This window comes from Atractosteus spatula, chromosome 9, assembly GCF_055471065.1.
Source record: "Atractosteus spatula isolate fAtrSpa1 chromosome 9, fAtrSpa1.hap1, whole genome shotgun sequence".
Lineage (NCBI taxonomy): Eukaryota > Metazoa > Chordata > Actinopteri > Semionotiformes > Lepisosteidae > Atractosteus > Atractosteus spatula.
Window position 1 is genome coordinate 51,409,396 of NC_142714.1, and position 17,531 is coordinate 51,426,926.

A 17,531-nucleotide genomic window follows, 5' to 3' on the forward strand; every position below is an offset into this window, starting at 1 on the left:
ACGCGGTACCTACGCGGTACACTATTTCACTACACCTGTGGACGGCTCATACCCCGCGAGCGCCCCATCCCGCGCCTTGTCCACCCGGGGGTGGTCCGTAGCCCTCCATTCACTGAGCCCCATTAGCATTCAGCTCACAGGCTGACAGGATTGCGAGTGTCTGCGAGAATAAAAGAAGTGGGGGAGAGAGAGGGGGCAGAACCAGCAGCGGGCGAGAGCTTGTTCAGACACAGGAGCGGAGCTGAGCTGAACTGACAGTAGTCCCAGCCCTCGACGAGCCGCAGCACCTGGAGACCTGAGCGTACCAAGTCGCTCGGCACGCACGGCTCCGGCAAGGTAAGAGCGATGCTAACGAACTTTGTGTGTGTGTGTGTCGCGTTATCTGCGAACGCGTAATTCAGGGGATTCCGTCTCTGTAAAGGTGAAGAAATAACTTAGGAAAGTACGGTGCACGGAAATTTTTTTACGGGAGCCGGTGACGATACACGACTTGAAAACATAGTGGCCTTTAAAAAACAGGCGCTTTGATAACAGGTATGACGGCGGCAATGCCATGATAACGAGACGGTTTTGGTTCATAATGCGCTAATTCTGTCACTGTAGCCTGTGATGTGGTTTAAAAGGAGGCTGTCAGTACACAATACCTGAAATGAGCAAAACACGAGTTTTGAATTTTTAAAAAAGCGGTATCAAATGAATATTATCACAATGATTTATGATAAATTGGACCGGTGACCGGGACAATCCAAACACAATTTTTGTGCTAACGCTGCCCGGCCGAAGTCGGCGGCCGAGCTCCGTCTGACTCAAAGGGGGATTCGGCGTCAAACCGGGCTTTGGCAAAAGCTCACGACTACTTCCATAACTTTTAAATAATGTGTTTAAAGTCGGAGTGTTAAAGCGGTTTCATGACCGATATTGCCAGCGTGCACAGCATCTCCCGAGCGTGACGGGGGGGAAGTGGGCACCGGCCCCCACACGCATCAACCGCCAGCGCGCTTTGAGGAGCGGTCGACGGTTTCGGGGGCATATATATTAATATCCAGATTGTTTTTAAACTCTCCTTTGTAAAAACTCTTAAATTCAGACTAGAATAGATTTCCTGAAATGCTGTTTAAACACATTGGAATACGAATCTGCTTAAAAGCGAGCTTCACGCTAATTTTCTCCTGGACGTTTATAGCTGCTATCGCAGTAAATGACATAGTAATAAACCAGGTTATTATCGCTAAGGAGTTACTAAAGCATTTACAGATATCGACAGGACATTACTATCCAGGGTAGGATGTTAAAATATGTTAATATGTTAAGGCTGTTACTTCTGGGTGCTGAGCTGTACGTTTTAATATCAGTACTGCATATCGACCAGTCAAGAAAACACGTTAATAAACGCAGGATGGTAATTCCTCTTGTGCAAGTAGGGTATTTAACTTCAGTAAATGAAAGCTAATGCGTTCCCTTAATACAGTGCAAACATGCGCTCTTACTGTGTTAGTCCAACCCTAACTGTGTAAGACTGCGTTTAACTCCTTGTGCTCAGCCGGCGAGACGGTCGAACGAAGAGTTAAAATAATCTACCCTCACGGTCTGTGCATAAGCATCAAACCACCATATACAGCAGCAGTGACATCACACCTCTTAAAATGAGTACTATAAAGCATTAATAGTATTATTACTATTAATACTACTAAATGATGAGTAGTTTATATGATTAAGACTTTATCATGACGCAAAATCTCAAAGAGGTTTAAAATAATGCACGTGAATACCTAATACCATACATTGAACAGGATCCAATGGTTAAGGATGAAAGTGAGAGCTAAGTCTTTTTTAGACATGGAAGAGCACAAGCACTTGCAAGTCATGAGTAAGCAGTCACTAAAATTTCCCAGTGGAAAGAACAGAATTGCAGTTGCACAGTCTTGGAAAACCGTTGGATTTTTCCTCACACTGGGAAGCCCAGTGAATAACAGAGAGGCAGTGCAGGACAAAGGAGGCAGCCTGTGCTTGAAAACGGGTTTGCAGGAGGGAAGGACAGCAAGGTGCCTGAGCCTGTGATGGAGATGGAGCTGACAGCTCAAGGCCAGCGGGAAGCTGGTCTGGACGGGACGGTTGCGAAGCGTGGATCAGGACCCTGTGCAGACGGCAGAATCCGGAAGGGAGTGAAACAGACACGGGGAGGAGACGGCGAGGAGCTGGGCAGGCTGACGAACAGGGGGGCGTGACGGGTGCTCAGGGGGGTCCAAGGGGTAATCCGGGGTGCAGTCCAAAGGTCCAGTACCGGGTGATCCACCCAGGACAAAACAAGACACGGTTAAAATCCGGAACGGGATCCGGTGCAGGGAGGGGGAATAAAAAAGGGGTAACAGGACCAGGCGCTCTGAGCCCCGGACCCAGCTGGGTCAGGACACCGATAGGAGGCCTGTGCCCTCCAGCCGCGGGCGTAGGGCGACTTGGTGGTAGGCGGGCCTCCGGGTGTCCGTCTTCCGATGCAGAGCCCGGAATAGTGGGAGCGTCGGGCTTATATAAGGAGGGTCTGGATAGGAGGCAGGTGCACAAAAATGCACCTGTGAAAGCACTAAAATATGAAAGAGCCGGAGGGATTACAATCGTGACAGGGACTGGGCGACAGGTGTGAAGTACCTGGCTCAGGAGTGTGGACCCTCAAACAGGGCTGTGGTTGCGCCTCAGGAATAATCATCAAACTTCGGCCAAAGGTTTTACTTTTCTGTGGGTAACGAATTAGCCTTTTTTTTTTAGCTGCATGCGTACAGGGCTTGACGTCAGCTCAGAGGGCCACGGCAGTGTGGGAGAAGGCATCTTCTGTTCTGAAGGCAGGCTGTTCGTGCCTGAGGGTGGGGGGTGGGGCATCGCTAATAGTTATAACAGGTTGGGTTGATAAACATGGGAAACCGCCTTTTTAATTAGGAGGGATGTGTCCAGTCTTGCCTTTCTTAACTTCTGTTTTAATTTGAATACAGTGCTCTCCCACGCTGAGGTTGTCGTAGGCGTGCTAGCCAGAACAGGGCAGACACCTGCACAGCACTGTGGTCCCTTAGCTTGGACCCAGTGGGAGGGAAATGGGAAGTATGTCATCTGTGGAGTTGCACAGGGAATCAGGCCCGTCCCTCTCAAATCTGAAATGAAATGCAAGAAGGAAATTAAAGATCAACGTATTATATCCTGTCAGTTTGGTGCTATATTCCACTAGGCATTCAATAGCCCACTGTGTGTGGACTATTTTGCTATTAAGAACATGTGTTTGGCCCAGGCTCTTGTACTGTAGTTGTGACACTTGGGAATTGCACACACATCAGATGCATAAACACTTTGCTTTGGTCTGGTTTGGGAAATCTAGCAACTGTATATATTACATCTTTCAGTGGTGAGAGTTACTGACGTGGGCGATGAAGTTTTCAAAGTCTTACAAAACTGCTGCTGTTTCGAGATACGTGGACAGTTGACTAGGTCACGAGATTAACGGTTTAACAGATGTCTGACATTTGGTTTGGATTTTGAACATTAGGCAGTGGCACGTACGTAGAGTGACATAGAGTGACAAAGTCTTCCAGGATCCTAGAGAGTGTGATTGCTTACAGCTGGCTGGACCCAATTTATGATTTGATTTCACTTTCATAGCGGGTAGTAGTTCATAATTAGGGCGTGCTTCTTTGTTCAAAACCATAAACATTGCAACCAAGGCAAGCTGCTTTTCACTTATCTCCACAGCTGTGTATTCTGCCTCATCATCCCTTAAAACCCAGTTCAAAGGTGATGCTGATAACTTATAGCAGAGCCCTCCTGTTGCCAAGTTGATATACAGTGTGATACTGTATTTATATGCATATTTGTCTTTGCCTGCGGAATGCGATGTCCCTGTGATTATTTGCTTGTTAAGGCGAAGTATGTTGTTATAAAATAAACAATGAACACTGTGGTGTGGAGGTTCTGAACAAATTGTTATTAATGTTCTGTGAACGTAGAGAAACAATGAATACTTCCCAGCACTGGAATCAGACACATCTTGATACATCTCGTCCGATACTGAGAATTCCCTCTTTGATACCGGACTTTCCTTTGTGGACTACAATGAACGGAAGCCCGAGACAGTCTAAACTAGATCTGAGAAGTCCAGGAGAATCTGAGGTGAGGGAAATAGCACCCCCGGTGCTTTTGGACTTCCTGCCATGAGCTCTGTTGTACAGCCAGGGCTCTAAAGGAGACTTTTCCTTTATTTATCTTCTTTTGTTTGAGACATTTTTGTTAATTTCCTCATTTTGGGTCGGGCTCTCAGCCATTAGGCGCCCTCAGTGGTTCTGTCTGTGAACTGAGAATTGGCTTTATGAGCCAGTTTAGTCCTCTCTAGTTCTGCGCTAGAAAGTAGGTTGAGCCCGTCGGCCGTGGGTTCGAGCCTAGGTCTTGTCAGTGTGACTGGGAGCCCCCAAGTGGTTGTGCATAGTTGGCTGGGTGCAGCTGAGGGTAGTGTGGGCTCAGCCAGGGCTCTCTCAGCTCACAGCGCCCCCTGTGGCCTCCCAGTGCAGTGCCTCTCCTCCAATCAGCACAGATCCTTCTGCACAGGTCTTCGAAGAGCAGTGGCTTGAAGGTTTGGGTTGGAGCAGGCTGCAGAAGTCGGTCTCTAGGCTGTAGTCGCACTGTGAGCCAAGGCAAGGAAAAACAAGCTGCTGTGAGAAGCTTCTGTGTCATGAAGCAGATTGCCAAACCCTCGTTAAACCAGACCAGTTTGTCCCCTTCTCCACAACCTGCGGCTGTTGACAAGTGAAAAAGAGCTGGAGGCTCTGTACTAGTGCACAGTGCCACAGCAAGCACTACTAAAGTGCTGTGCACCACGGCTTTAAAGCATGGTGATGTCAATTTGCCTTAGAGAAGTAATCTGGTAAATACAGATTAATAATCAACTACTAGCCACAATGCTCTGAAAGCATTACATGTGCAAAGAATACAAATGCGAGCTGAAAATTTCAAAACTGTTGCAGTTAAGATTAGTAGTGGCGGCCTTTTGAAACCTATTAAACAAAATGAGTGTTTATATCAAAGGACAAGGGTTCAGAAATGGGTTATCCCTGAAGAATGGTACCCTTTCGTGTCCTTGCCCCCTCAATGAGTGTTTTGTGTTGCTTTGGAAGCATGCAGCTCTGAAACAGTCCTCATCACTGACAGCTGAGGGGGCCGTAGTGAAGGGCTCTTTGTAATGGAGCAGTTGGATTCTGCTTTAAGAATAAATGACATTGATGGACAGTTCTTTGAAACTGCTGGATGTGATCACTATGGCTCACTTGTGTGCTTGCCCTTTTTGTTTTCATAAGAGGCTTCTGTGCTTGCTAAAAGGATGGACAGTCCTTTGCGCCAAGTACTAATGGGACCATTATGTTATAGCAACAGGAGCTTTTGAATGATCCAGTGAATGGCTAATGATAAACTTCAGAAACAGGACCTTGCTCAGAAACAATAAGCACTACATCTTCCATCTCCCAGGCAGAAACATTTTTTTTCTAGCCACAAGTTGATTGAATGCTGAGGTTCAGTAGGAAAAGGTTTGACATGTTATTACTGGTTATGGAGTTGTCACAGTGGCAATGTGGAAATTCCTCGTGTGTCTTATAAACAGGAATAAAGACATCCCACTGTCACGCTTCCCCGAAACTGCCTTCATGATTATGTTATGCATGTGTAATGAACATGCTGTCACGCTCGTAAACCCCTCCTCTTAAGGACGCTCCAGCCCTTCCTAGTCTTGTTCTCATCTCCTGCACCTGCCTCCGGTTCCTGCCCCCTGTGCTATACAAGCCAGGCGTTCCTGCCAACCTGGGCTCAGCTTTGGAAGATGGACGCCCGGAAGCCCGCCTACCCGCGAATCCAGGAGCGACTCGACGGCACAGGCTTCACAACGGCGTCCTGACCATCTGGGTCTGGGATCAGGGAGCGTCTGGTCCCGTTCCCCCTTTTTATTCCCCCGACCCTTTGCCGGATCCCGCTCCGGTTTTTAACTCTGTTCGTCTTTGTCTTGGATGGACCACCCGGCTCTGGACATTTGCTTCGTCAAGGATTTCCCTGTGGACACCCATTGGACTGTTTGCCTCGGACACCCCCCCCCCCCCCCGAACACCAGCGCACCGTGGACACGCCCCCTGTTTTCCTGCCAGCCCCTTTGCATGCTCTTTTCCCCATGTTTTTCTCACTCCTCTCCGGATTGTGCTGTCTGCGTAGGGTCCAGAAAGAACGCTACGTGACGCATGCTTTTTCCTTCTCCACAATCCCCAGTGCACAGTAGCACAATAAGCATGAGCACTGAGCACAATGGTCTGTTTGGAATTTGCAGAAGAAAATAAGATTCTTCTGCAAAGATGTTTTTACCAGGAAAACATCACTTTGAAATACAGTTCTTATTTTTTTCCCAGTACAGACATAGCTGCTCTGGCATGGACATGTGGCACAGTGTTGAAATAGCAGGTGACTTTAATAAGTAGCTGGAAATCTATCTCGGATAAAATTGACTGAATAGAGGGACATACTGTAGTACACAGAATACCCTGAGGGAGCTGTTTAAACCAAACCTACACTGTCAGTGTCTCTGCATTCCAGTTAATTACAGTTTGTTCATGCAGCCTGTGGTGTGAATCTCACTTTGTGAAAACGAAGGTGAGAGGAATGAGCCCAAGCCCAATAAAAAACGCAGCTTGATCGCAGCACGAACTGGCCCGCCTCGGTCTCAGAAGATCAACGATCAGACTAAAAAGAATCTGCCTTTAAAGAGATATGGCTCTGTGAAATGCAACACCAAGCTGATGAAAGATTTGCTTTGATTTCATTGGGCCGTAGGGCAAAATGGCTTTTTGCATGGGTTTCAGTTGCTGCACGAGAGGAGCAGTGTGTCACACAGAACAGTAAATCCTGGAGACACTGAACCTCCTTGTGGCTGCCTGGGGGTTACTGGCACTGGAAAACATGGGCTTGATCATCATTCTCTCGCTGCTTTCAATCTGCAAACAGAGTGCCCTGTGTGTGGTGTGGAGGAGTCCAGGTCAGGCTTCTTAAGCCTCTTCCACAGCAGTTGGAAAGGTGTTGAAAAACTAACTGCCCTGAGAGATTGTGGTGAAACTGGAGAATTCTGTTTTCTTATTAGGCAAAGAGAGTCTTGCTCGTAGCACGTGTTAATGGATTGGCATCATTAGCTACCCTTTCCACATCCCCTGTTTTTTCTGTGAATCAATGTTGTCAACAAGTCCTACCTGAGCCCAGTGACATAGAGCTCCTATATTGAAGATCTAGGACACAATCCAATGGAGTTTTTGCATTGGTTTCCAGTCCCAAGAAGGGGGTTGCTTGTCTATAATTACTCCAAGTGTAATACTTCAACTGTGTGACAGAATACGACTCACGCAGTGTAATAATAATTCCTTACACTTATATAGCGCTTTTCTGGACAGCACTCACAGCACTCTACAGGTAATGGGGATCCCCTCCATCACTAACGTGTAGCCCCACCTGGATGATGTGACAGCAGCCAGGGTGTATCAGTACTCTCACCACACACCAGCTACAGGTGTCTGTGGGGAGGAGTGATGAAGCCAGTTCAGAGATGGGGATCATTACTAGGCCATGATTGGGTGAAGGCCATAATAAAGACCCCTGGGGAAATTTGGCCAGGACACCAGGGTTAACAGCCCTACTTTTTTTTAAGAAACTCCCTGGGATTTTTAACGACCACAGAGAGTCAGGGCCTCGGTTTTACATCTTATCTGAAGGACGGTGCCTTTTTTACAGTATAGTATAGTGGGGCTTTAGGACCCACAGGGTGAGCGCCCCCTACTGGTGCCAGTAACACATCTTCCAGCACCGACCTTAGCTTTCTCAGGAGGTGTCCCATCCAGGTACTGGCCAGGCCCACTCCTGCTGAGCTCCAGTGGGGAGTTGTTCTTTGTGTTGCTCATCAAGTAGAAAGTGAGGAGCAACTTCTTGAATGGAGGAAATGTTCTGTTGGACAGAGAATTGTTAAAGCTCAGATTAATGGCCAAGATCGAGGTCCCTTTAAAATTCTATTGGATGCTGAGATAGAAGAGCTCAGTGCAGAGCCAAACATCTCTTATAACCTCTTCACAACACATAGTTTCATTGTTAATCATGTGCTCCTCCAGGCTCTGTGTATACAGTAAGTGTCCGTCTTGAAAGTACATTGAGCCGATTAATGAATCATTTTCATTTCTGACACAATAAAGAAAAGGGCATTCCTTAGCATTTTCAAAAAGAATGGTAAGTTATTTGAGATTTCTACCTAGGAATAATAAAAAGTACATGATCATCTTTGTTCTGCTTTCAGACAGTACTGGTCCTGTGGTAATGCAGATATTCCAGGTGTAGAAGTCTATTTAAATGAAATGCTTTTGAGTGTAAATGTCTCATTGGAAAGTTATTATGGCAGAATCGTTTTAACCCTCCAGATACACTCCAACCAGTTTAACACAACCGTAACTAAACCTGCTGTATTTATAGTGTTTTTTCACGTTTTCATGAACTGGAACAATCTCACATTCATACACAGCTACTCAACCGCTTACAAAAAACCTTCGTTCACAAAGACCAAAGATCTGTGAGAGATAAAATGATCTCCTTGTTGCTGCGAACGTTCTCAGCACACCCCGTACGTGCTGTGCGTGAAGTGCAGCTCATTAAATCAGCCCTTATTTATTTTCGCATTTTCTTCATCCTTCAGCGAGCAGGCCCAGAAAACCTTTTGTAATCGTATTGGAATTTATGTTCGTCATAAAAAAAATAATAACTTCGCTCTTATCTGTCGAATAACTGCACACTCCTATACCCCCAATTCGCATTTCAAGGTGCGGTTCGGCATCTCAACCTGAAGAAACCCTTAACTGTTGACCCCCCCCCCGTGCTCAGTGGCCCTGACAACGCCAGGAGTGACGAAGAGAAGGACATTGAGCGAGGTCTTCCTCCGTGGGTGCGCTTCTGTGCTACGTCCGAGGACGACCTGCGTGCTTCTGGCGAGGCGATCGCATTCCAGCAGGAAGAGCTCAAAAAGATTATCCCATCAGGCTCTCACCCTAATAATAATAATAATAATAATAATAATTAAAAAAAAGAACCTATTAAAATGAACGATTTCCCCTCTAATCTCCTCACAACGTGTCCATCTTTTGGGCCGTTCGGCGTCTCTTAACTGATGCGGCACATGCGGGTGAGGATCGCGCCCCGGGTCAGACAGAAGACGCAAACACAGGCTTCAAATAACCTTAGGGGACTTCCTCGGCTGCTTGCCAGTACTCCAGCGTCTTGCACTTGCCTGCCTACCGTGCGCAGGTAAACGAGACTGAACCGCGGCGCCAGAGCTGAAACTGCTCAACAAGAGGTCGAGCTGGAATGAAGGCATTTGTTACGGGCGGCACCTGGAAAATGATTTAATGTGTTTTCGTTTTACGCGCCGCGCTCACGGGGTTTGGAAAACCACCCGGCACGCGCTCGAGGTAAATTGGGTTATTCCTCCGCTCCCTGATACTTAAATGCCCCGACCTACTGCTTCCCTCGTTTGACGTCGCTCGTTTTTCACTTGCGATTTAAAGACGGCGTACAGAACGCTGTCGTGCGCTGTTGCTGTTGAAGTCCACCTCCGATCATGGCCAGCTGGAGCCGGGGACAGAAACTGCGCCGGTGAGCGCACAGTGTCAGACTTGGCGAAGAAACACGGGCACATGGGGCGAATGACAATTACCGCTTCACAAGTACAGACCTGCTGAACGGCAGGAATTTAATAAGGTACAGTCTTAGAAGCTCAATCGGCTCTTACCGATTTGAAAGTTGCCAAGTAGCCAGGGTGTGTCGTTTACTGGAAAAAAAAAGCGACTTAAAATCTGTCATTACCAGCGGCTTCGGGGTCTGCAAGAAAAAAAAAGAACTCGAAAGAGATTGTGAAATTCCCTTTGTCTTTGTGAGCTGCAGCATGCTGGCATGCGGATGATATGGTTGGCTTTTTACTGTCCTGTTCTGCTTGATTTACATATTGTTGCGTTTCCCGTAAGAGTTCTCTCAAGTTGTATCCTCGAAAGCGATCCCACTGTAATAAGCGACCGTTTCTTGGGGATCCCACCGCGCTGGATTCAGGTAATCACTTGGTAAACCACTCCGGCTGGTACCTTACTTTACACTGACAGGGGCTCCTGATTCATCTTCTGTTTTCATTCCTTGTTCAGCTTCGGAAGCACTGGGCAAGCTTGGCAGGTTCTCAAGGGGTGTGAAAACGATGATATAATTCTACAAGAAATTGCTGTGAGAAAAAGCAGATAATAATGTTTCTATGTGTGAAAGTTTTAATCATTCGTGGGTGTTTGTTCCTTTCCTTGATCTTGGGCAGGTGTTTGCTCCACACTTGATTGTACAAAGCCTGATGAGCCTGCTGTACCTTAAAGTTTAATGGGGCTCCTGAACAGGAGCTCCCCTGAGCCTGCTTCATAAATGTGAATGTATAAAAAATTAACTTTGAATTCTTTCAGGAGTGAGAAGACCTCAATCTAGCCACACCTTAGTGTGCAGCTAAGAGGGTCTTATCCATCTCTCTCCTGCCCTTCGGCCCTGTAGTGAGTCTTTCTTTGTGGACCTGATATCCTTACTCTTACGAACTGTGGCGTGGGCTCTTTAGTGACAAAGTGATCAGGACCTCAGCCAGAGGACAGTCCTGGCTAAATTCCACCGGGTTTGCATGATCTGGCCTCCTGAGTTCCATCCATCCATTTCTATGCGCTTTATCCAGTACAGAGTCGTGGAGGACCGGAGCCTATCCCAGCAAGCAATGGGAGCACGGCAGGGTACACCCTGGACGGGATACCAGTCTGTCACAGGGCAGACACAACCACGCGCACACTCACACCAGGGCCATTTCACCCAGACACCGGTTAACCCACCAGCCTGTCTTTAGACTGTGGGAGGAAACCAGGGCAAACCCATGAAGATATGGGGGAGAACACACAGACTCCATGCAGATAGCGCTCCAGGAATTGAACCCAGGGCCCCCGCACTGCAGGGCAGCAATGCTAACCACTGCGGCACCTTGATGACCCCCCTCAGGAATTCAATTACAGTCGGTTCTCACTCCTCCACCCGATGCTTTGCCAGTGTGGTTGCTGGCGCCTCATTGTCATGCCACCCAGGTGGGGCTGCGCTTCAGTGCTGGATGAAATGGCATGGGAAGCTCTGTGCAAATGTAAGCAAATAATTTTGACCCTGTGATCAAATCAGGACGAACCATTAAAATGTATAGAACTCCGGCCTTGCTGCAGATGGGCAGTGCTTGATTGAAACTGGTGCTGTACCCTTCGGCGCAGATTGCTTTGGTAATGCTCTGTGGGGAACTGCAGGGGATTGGTAGTGCTCTTTGGAGATGGAGAGCCGGCTGTATCAGACAGAAGGCAGCCCTGAGAGGAGGTTCACCTGCTCAGGCAGTGAGACTGGGAGGTCCTGGTTCATAGCGAGGCCCTCTGCTCTTCACAACAGGTACACGACGTGGACAGGGGGCGTGAGGAGTCAACCCGCAGAGTGTGCCGGTGGTGCTGAGGGAGATACGGAGGGCGGCAGACACAAGACAGGTGAGACTCTACCGACAGTACATTCAAACCTGGCAAGGCTGAAAGTGAACTGAATTGACTGTTCTTAATATGAAAGTGTTTCTGAGAATGCCGTTTGGCCAGACAGTTGGTTCTGTAGAAAAACAAGAACCGTTATTTTGCTGTTATTTTGGGGGTTATTGTTCTGTTTTAGATATTCAATAAAAAGGATCCGTTGTCACTTCAGTAGATATTGGGGGGTCTGCCAAAATCTACTAAACTCTGGGGACCTGACCTGAGGATCCACGTAATGTCTAGACCCTGGTCTCCAACTCAGGAAATAGAAAAAGTTATAGTTTTTATAGCACCTTTGAATTACTGGTTCTTAATGATCATGACCATACTATTGTAAAAATAAAAATAATTGTATCTGTGTGATAAAATACGCTTTACCTCTCTAGATGTAATAGCAGCTGCTTTAAAAAATTTAAGGTAAACTATTGAGTGTATCATATTCCTTAATACTGCATACATTGCACACTGTATCTACTTTGTACTGCTCTGAGTTTAGTAAGATTTAATTTTGCAACTGTTCCTTGTGGATAATTTCATTTTGATTGCTTGATCCCCGTGGTTCAGTGACCACAGTGTTATGAATTTGGGCAGAACTACATGAGAACACTGCAGCTCAGACAGGCAGCCCCTCTTGTTCCGGACTAATGAAGTGTCAAAAACGCTGTTCGTCACTTTTTCACTCTCGGTGATTCTCTTGCCAGTTCTATTGTCCCGGTTTGGTTGGTGTGCCTGCAGGTTTTCATTCCAGCTAAGCCCTTAATGACCCAAATCATCTCATTAGTGCATTAATTGAGGAAACTAAAGAGTCTCTGCCAGCTCTTCAGGTGCTGGTACTCTAAAGAGGCCTGGGGAACCTGCAGACACACTGCTGTCTGAGGACCAGGATTGGGGTCATTGTATTAAAGTCTCCCCTTAATACAGAGTCAGTAGCAGTACAGTAATTCCTATTGTCATCGGTTTTTGCTGCAGTATCTGCTGGTCCCTGGTGAACTGAGGCCTGACTTTACTGGAACTGCTGTGTTCTCATTTGTGATAGAGTTCCATTTTTCTTCAGAGGAACTTCTTATTAATGACCACACAAACACTCCAGACGTTTCTATCTGACCTCTGTGTACTGCCAAGATGAAGTCACCTTTTCACTTCATGTTTTAGTGACTCGATGTCTCGCACAGCTTCTTCCAGCAGCGCTTGCTTCACTTCCTTGTTCACGGCACCTCCTTCCCTTCCAGCTCTAAGATTTAGTTTGAAGCTACTGGCAGTTAAACCTGGACATCTGAGTGTTATTTTTCACAGCTTCTGTTCGTGTCCTCCTCACTTTCAGTCTCCAACACTGGGCTACTATATTCCAGACAGCTCTGTGGATCAGGTCTTTAAAATGATTACTTTCAAGCAACAGAATCTAGAGATGTAAACCTAGATATGAATTTAGGCATTTGAGTGAAACATTGTGTATACTGTAATTATCTGTCTTCATCACCTCCTACACTGACAACTGCAACAATAAGTGCTCTAACGTATCAGGCAGCTCTTACTGAGGTAGCATAGTACTATCTGCCCCTTGATATTCACTATGGGCAATCTGCCCATTCCACGGCAATTTAATTAGAAAGGCAGTTCCTTTCGAGTTAAAGGCAGATTGGTTCCAACCTGTTGTGAATCAGCTTGTTTTTACAGCTCTGTGAATGTAGCTTTCAAAACTTTGCAGTGAGGAAAACAGGTTTGTGAACTACGTTTAACTGTGTACTGACAGAATATTAAGTACACCTGCATTCTCCATTCAGACATAAAATACCCAATACCAATCTGTCAAATTCTGCTACTGGGTCTTCCGGTTCATGGAAAAGAATTGCCAGTTATTTTTTTATTTTGTACACACACAGTTTAGAACTTCCAACTGTTTATGACTTGGCTTCACCTGTTCAATTCATGCACACATGGGGAGAGTGAAGGTTTGAGGGCACTCTCCCCCAGCTCCCCCTCTGTCAGAACCAGAGTTTGTCCTCTCTCTGACATCTCTGACATCACCACAAGCTCCATTTCTCCAAATGTACCTTTTTATATCATCTGTTTTTTTTAACAAAATGCATATTATGTGAAAAAATGTTAATTCATTACCCAACTAGCAAAACTGCTGAAGTTGCATTAACTTTCACTGAATAAAAACATTTTTAACTTTTATGTGATGAAACTTCTCTCTCGCGTCCAAGTACTTGTGAAAGTTTGAGTGCCTTGTTGTAGAAAGAGGTCAATAATTCTTTCCTAAGTAGCATGAGGACTTGCAGCCTGTACATGTTGTTAATTCTACCAGGATATTTAACCCCTCGGGATAACTAGCTGCAAATAATAGGATTCAGTGTGTGTACAAGTAAAATAAGTGATACAGGTGGGAAAAACTCTTAACAACACCAAGCACAACTGGCAGAACCTTTCAGTGAAGATAAGAGAAACAAGCATCTGTGAGCCTTATTCTTCTTTTCTTTTAGCTTAAACTGGAGCATTATTGTGAGCTCTCAGATAGTACCTTTTTACAAGCTCCCAAAGTACTGACAGACTTTTGAAAGAAGTCATTGTATTCTCTGTATAACTTATTTCTTTTCTGCATTTTAATGCTTTTCTTTCTTTTCGCATCCGGACATTGCTTTGGGTTTTCGAAACAGAGATGCTGCTGCTCTGGGTGTGTTTTGGTGTATCTTTGATCTGTTGAGTAGACAGAACCACAGGATTGTTGACATGCAGATATTCAGGCACTCTTACAAATCGTGGTGTGGGTATGAAAGCATGCTTTTTCAACAAACTAAGGGACCCGCATTTAACATACTTGTGATCTTTACCCAATCCTCAGGAAAGTTTTGCGATAGTAATGGGTCGTTCCAATTCAAGTGTACATACACAGTGTTTTAAACAGATAACATTATACTTTTATACTTTGACATTATATTGACAAAAGACTTAGATTTGTTTTTTTGGTATCCCTTTAAACACCAGCACTTCAGATGTGTGTCACATGGCATTGCAGAGAGCTCTGCCTGTAATCCTCTCTAGCCCTGCCTTGCTTCAGCACAGTTACTGTGTTTGTGATGAGTCACTGACACAAATGCCTAATGTTATCAATCGAATAATGATCAAGCCCATATCTGATTCTCGGGTTCAAACCTCCTCTTGGGGAGTGTATCTCTTGATGATTTAACTTTAACAGGGGTTTCTAGTACCTACCATTTTAAAGAGCGGCAGTAGACATTAGGATCGGGATATTGCACCCTGGAACTGCAGGGTGAGCAGAGGGCTCAGTCTGATCTGGGCCCTGGATACAGTGTATTGCTGTCCTTGAGCTGTGGAATGTCTTTGATACGATATTCCATGGCTGGATGATTTGCTCTACGGCCGTCTATGTGCTATAGGCAGGGAACTGTTGCATCATCAAGGGCTCCTGGGATAAAAATGTAACTTTGTGACAAAGGATCCAGCTTTTCCACCCAAATTCCCTCATTCTCCCGATGAAGGCTAGTTCGTGGGCTGAAAAGTCCAAAAAAGTTTTCTTTTTTCACAACTCTTGTGAAGTTGTATGGTTTTTTTATCTTCACAGCGAGTGTTGTGTCACTCTGGGCTGTTAGGTGAGCACATGGTCCCTTTTCTGGCTATATCATTCAGCTTGAGTCAAGAAGGAAGCTTTGCTCTGTGTAATTGCCACATTCACTGGCAGACTGAGAGGCAGTCATGTGGGCCAGGGTTACTCTATCACTGGCTTTTGCTGAATCCCTCTTAGGCAAGATCTAGGAGAAAGAATTGCAAATCGTATCAGTCGAGCGTCAGCAGAGAAATGTTATCCCGGCAACAAAGAATGACTAATTATTTTCTTAAGATTTGAGTGTACCAATTCTGTTCCTCTTCTTAACAGGACTGGGAGACAATGTGGGAAGGTATTAAGAACTGGGGAAGTTAGAATTGAAAGGAATTAATAATGTTGTGCAAAGGCTTGAAAGCTCTTCTCAGGAATTTCCTTGGCAGCCAGGATGCAAATAGCTGGATGGATCCCCACGGGCTGTTACATCTCTGGAGGAGTGGCGTGCTCCATGAGCGTAGGTTTTTTTTCCTCTTCTAGGCACCAGCGTGTTTCATTAAATCAGAGTTGCTTCCACACTGTCGGGCCCGGGATCTGTAGAGAGACCGTTCACTCCACAGGGAAAAAGACTGGACAGACCGGCCCCAGGGATAAAAAGCAGGATTCTTGACCTAACACACACGGCGCACACAGAAACGGGCACCGGGCTCTCCCTGTGAGCACAGCCGCTGTTCTTGACAAATCCGTGGGCACGGTCTGTATGCCCTTGGTGCTGCACTTTGCTGGCCGATGTCCTAGAGCAACAGTTTTTTGAGGGGGGCCACACCCCTTCACACCCAGAACAAGCCCGCGGCTTCTACAAGGCAAAGATGCACCAGACTGGCCAGGAATTGTGTCAGGTCTCTCATTCCTTAAAGCACCTTCATCTCCTCTTTTCTGTTCACACCTGGCTTGAAAAGTTGGTGAAGAGCTGGGAAGAGGAACAGAGTAACTTTTAAGATGTGTTTAGTGGGTGTCTTACATCAAGTTTGGGCTTTTCGCAGTGGCTTGAAACTCCCCTGGGGCTGAGTGAATACAAAAACCATTTCACTGGCCTGTGCATTCCTGTGACTCATCTACCATGACTAGGAGTGCTGGTAGAAATGGTAGTTTACTAATCAGTCACATGGTTTTCCCACAGTCTGACACCTTTATTTAAAAATTACAGTTAGTATGACAAACATAATAATGACTAATGAATGAATCCTTCTAAAACTAGGATTCAGTTAATTGGTATGATCCAATGTGATTTCTTAGTATTTGTGAGATCATTATTAACTTTTAATATCTAAATAAAAAAGGCATAAGGATTTTCTATATTTGTAATTATCCAGACAAATGCCTATTGCCAATGGAATTATTTTTGTTTCCTGAAAATGATTTTTGTGACTCATGAAAGGACATGCCAGTTATTCAAAAGCTTCAACTGTTTTAACAGCATTAGTCTTTCTTTACACAGAAGATTAGGTTTCGGCACTGAATGGCTGCATTCCTCCAGACACAAAGCACATGAGGTCACCTGTGAACGACCTCTCCTTTCTTCTCGACAAAGGGCACCTGGTTAAGTTTGTGACAGGCCCTGTGCTCAGCACACACGCAAGCTTGCATGGTGAGCCCAGCTGGGCAAGCAGCCACCAGGCTCTGTATGACCATCTGTGGTTAGTCCCTTCCTCACTATGTGAAATCTAGGACGCTAGGTGCAGAATGCAGGGCATCATTTGAATGTAAGAAGGTTCGCTAATTAGAGAAGGCCAAAGAGAGTTGGTGAAAGGATGCAGGACTCTCTGCTTAAAGAGTTCACTTGATACCATTATGGTGTCCTTGTTGTGTGTGATTATGCCAATTCTTTCTAATAAATCTTGTGTGTGTTTTCACCTCTGCTGAACCCATTAGAAAAGGGATGCGGATCTCCTACTAAAGAGTTAAATTTTATTAAACGTAACGCCAAGTCTATTGTTATGCACAGTCCTTTTGTTTGCGTTTTTAAGACATTTCTGCATTGGGCAGAGTACTGTAGGTGTAGCTGGGAAAGTAGCCAATGCACTTGTAACATTCTTACCCAAAATTTGTTTCTGCAAGAATTCAATGCATTTTACACCTGAATGATTATGGTTACATTTACAGTTTATGAATTTCTCCTAAAGCTTCAGCTTGAACTCGCCATTGTTCTTCTAAAAGAGGACCACTTAGTTAAGAGCAAAACACACTTGGCCTGAAACAGCCCGGATTTAATTACACACCTCGCAGTCCTGCATTCAGGGGTTTCATAACTACAAGAGAATGGCATGTAG

General features: G+C 45.7%; 1 protein-coding gene across 2 annotated transcripts in view; it reads left to right on the top strand.

Moving 5' to 3' along the window:
* Positions 1–205: 205 nt before the first annotated feature.
* gdpd2 (glycerophosphodiester phosphodiesterase domain containing 2) overlaps positions 206–17,531 on the top strand; it is a 29,839-nt gene continuing 12,513 nt past the window's right edge. The window contains exons 1-2 of one of the 2 annotated variants that reach the window (XM_088925631.1): positions 206–336; positions 11,518–11,609. The gene's annotated coding sequence lies outside the window, so the exon portion shown is untranslated. Of the gene's footprint in view, positions 337–9,717; positions 9,787–11,517; positions 11,610–17,531 lie in introns of those variants that run through there. The other variant, XM_088925632.1, reaches the window with a different exon arrangement.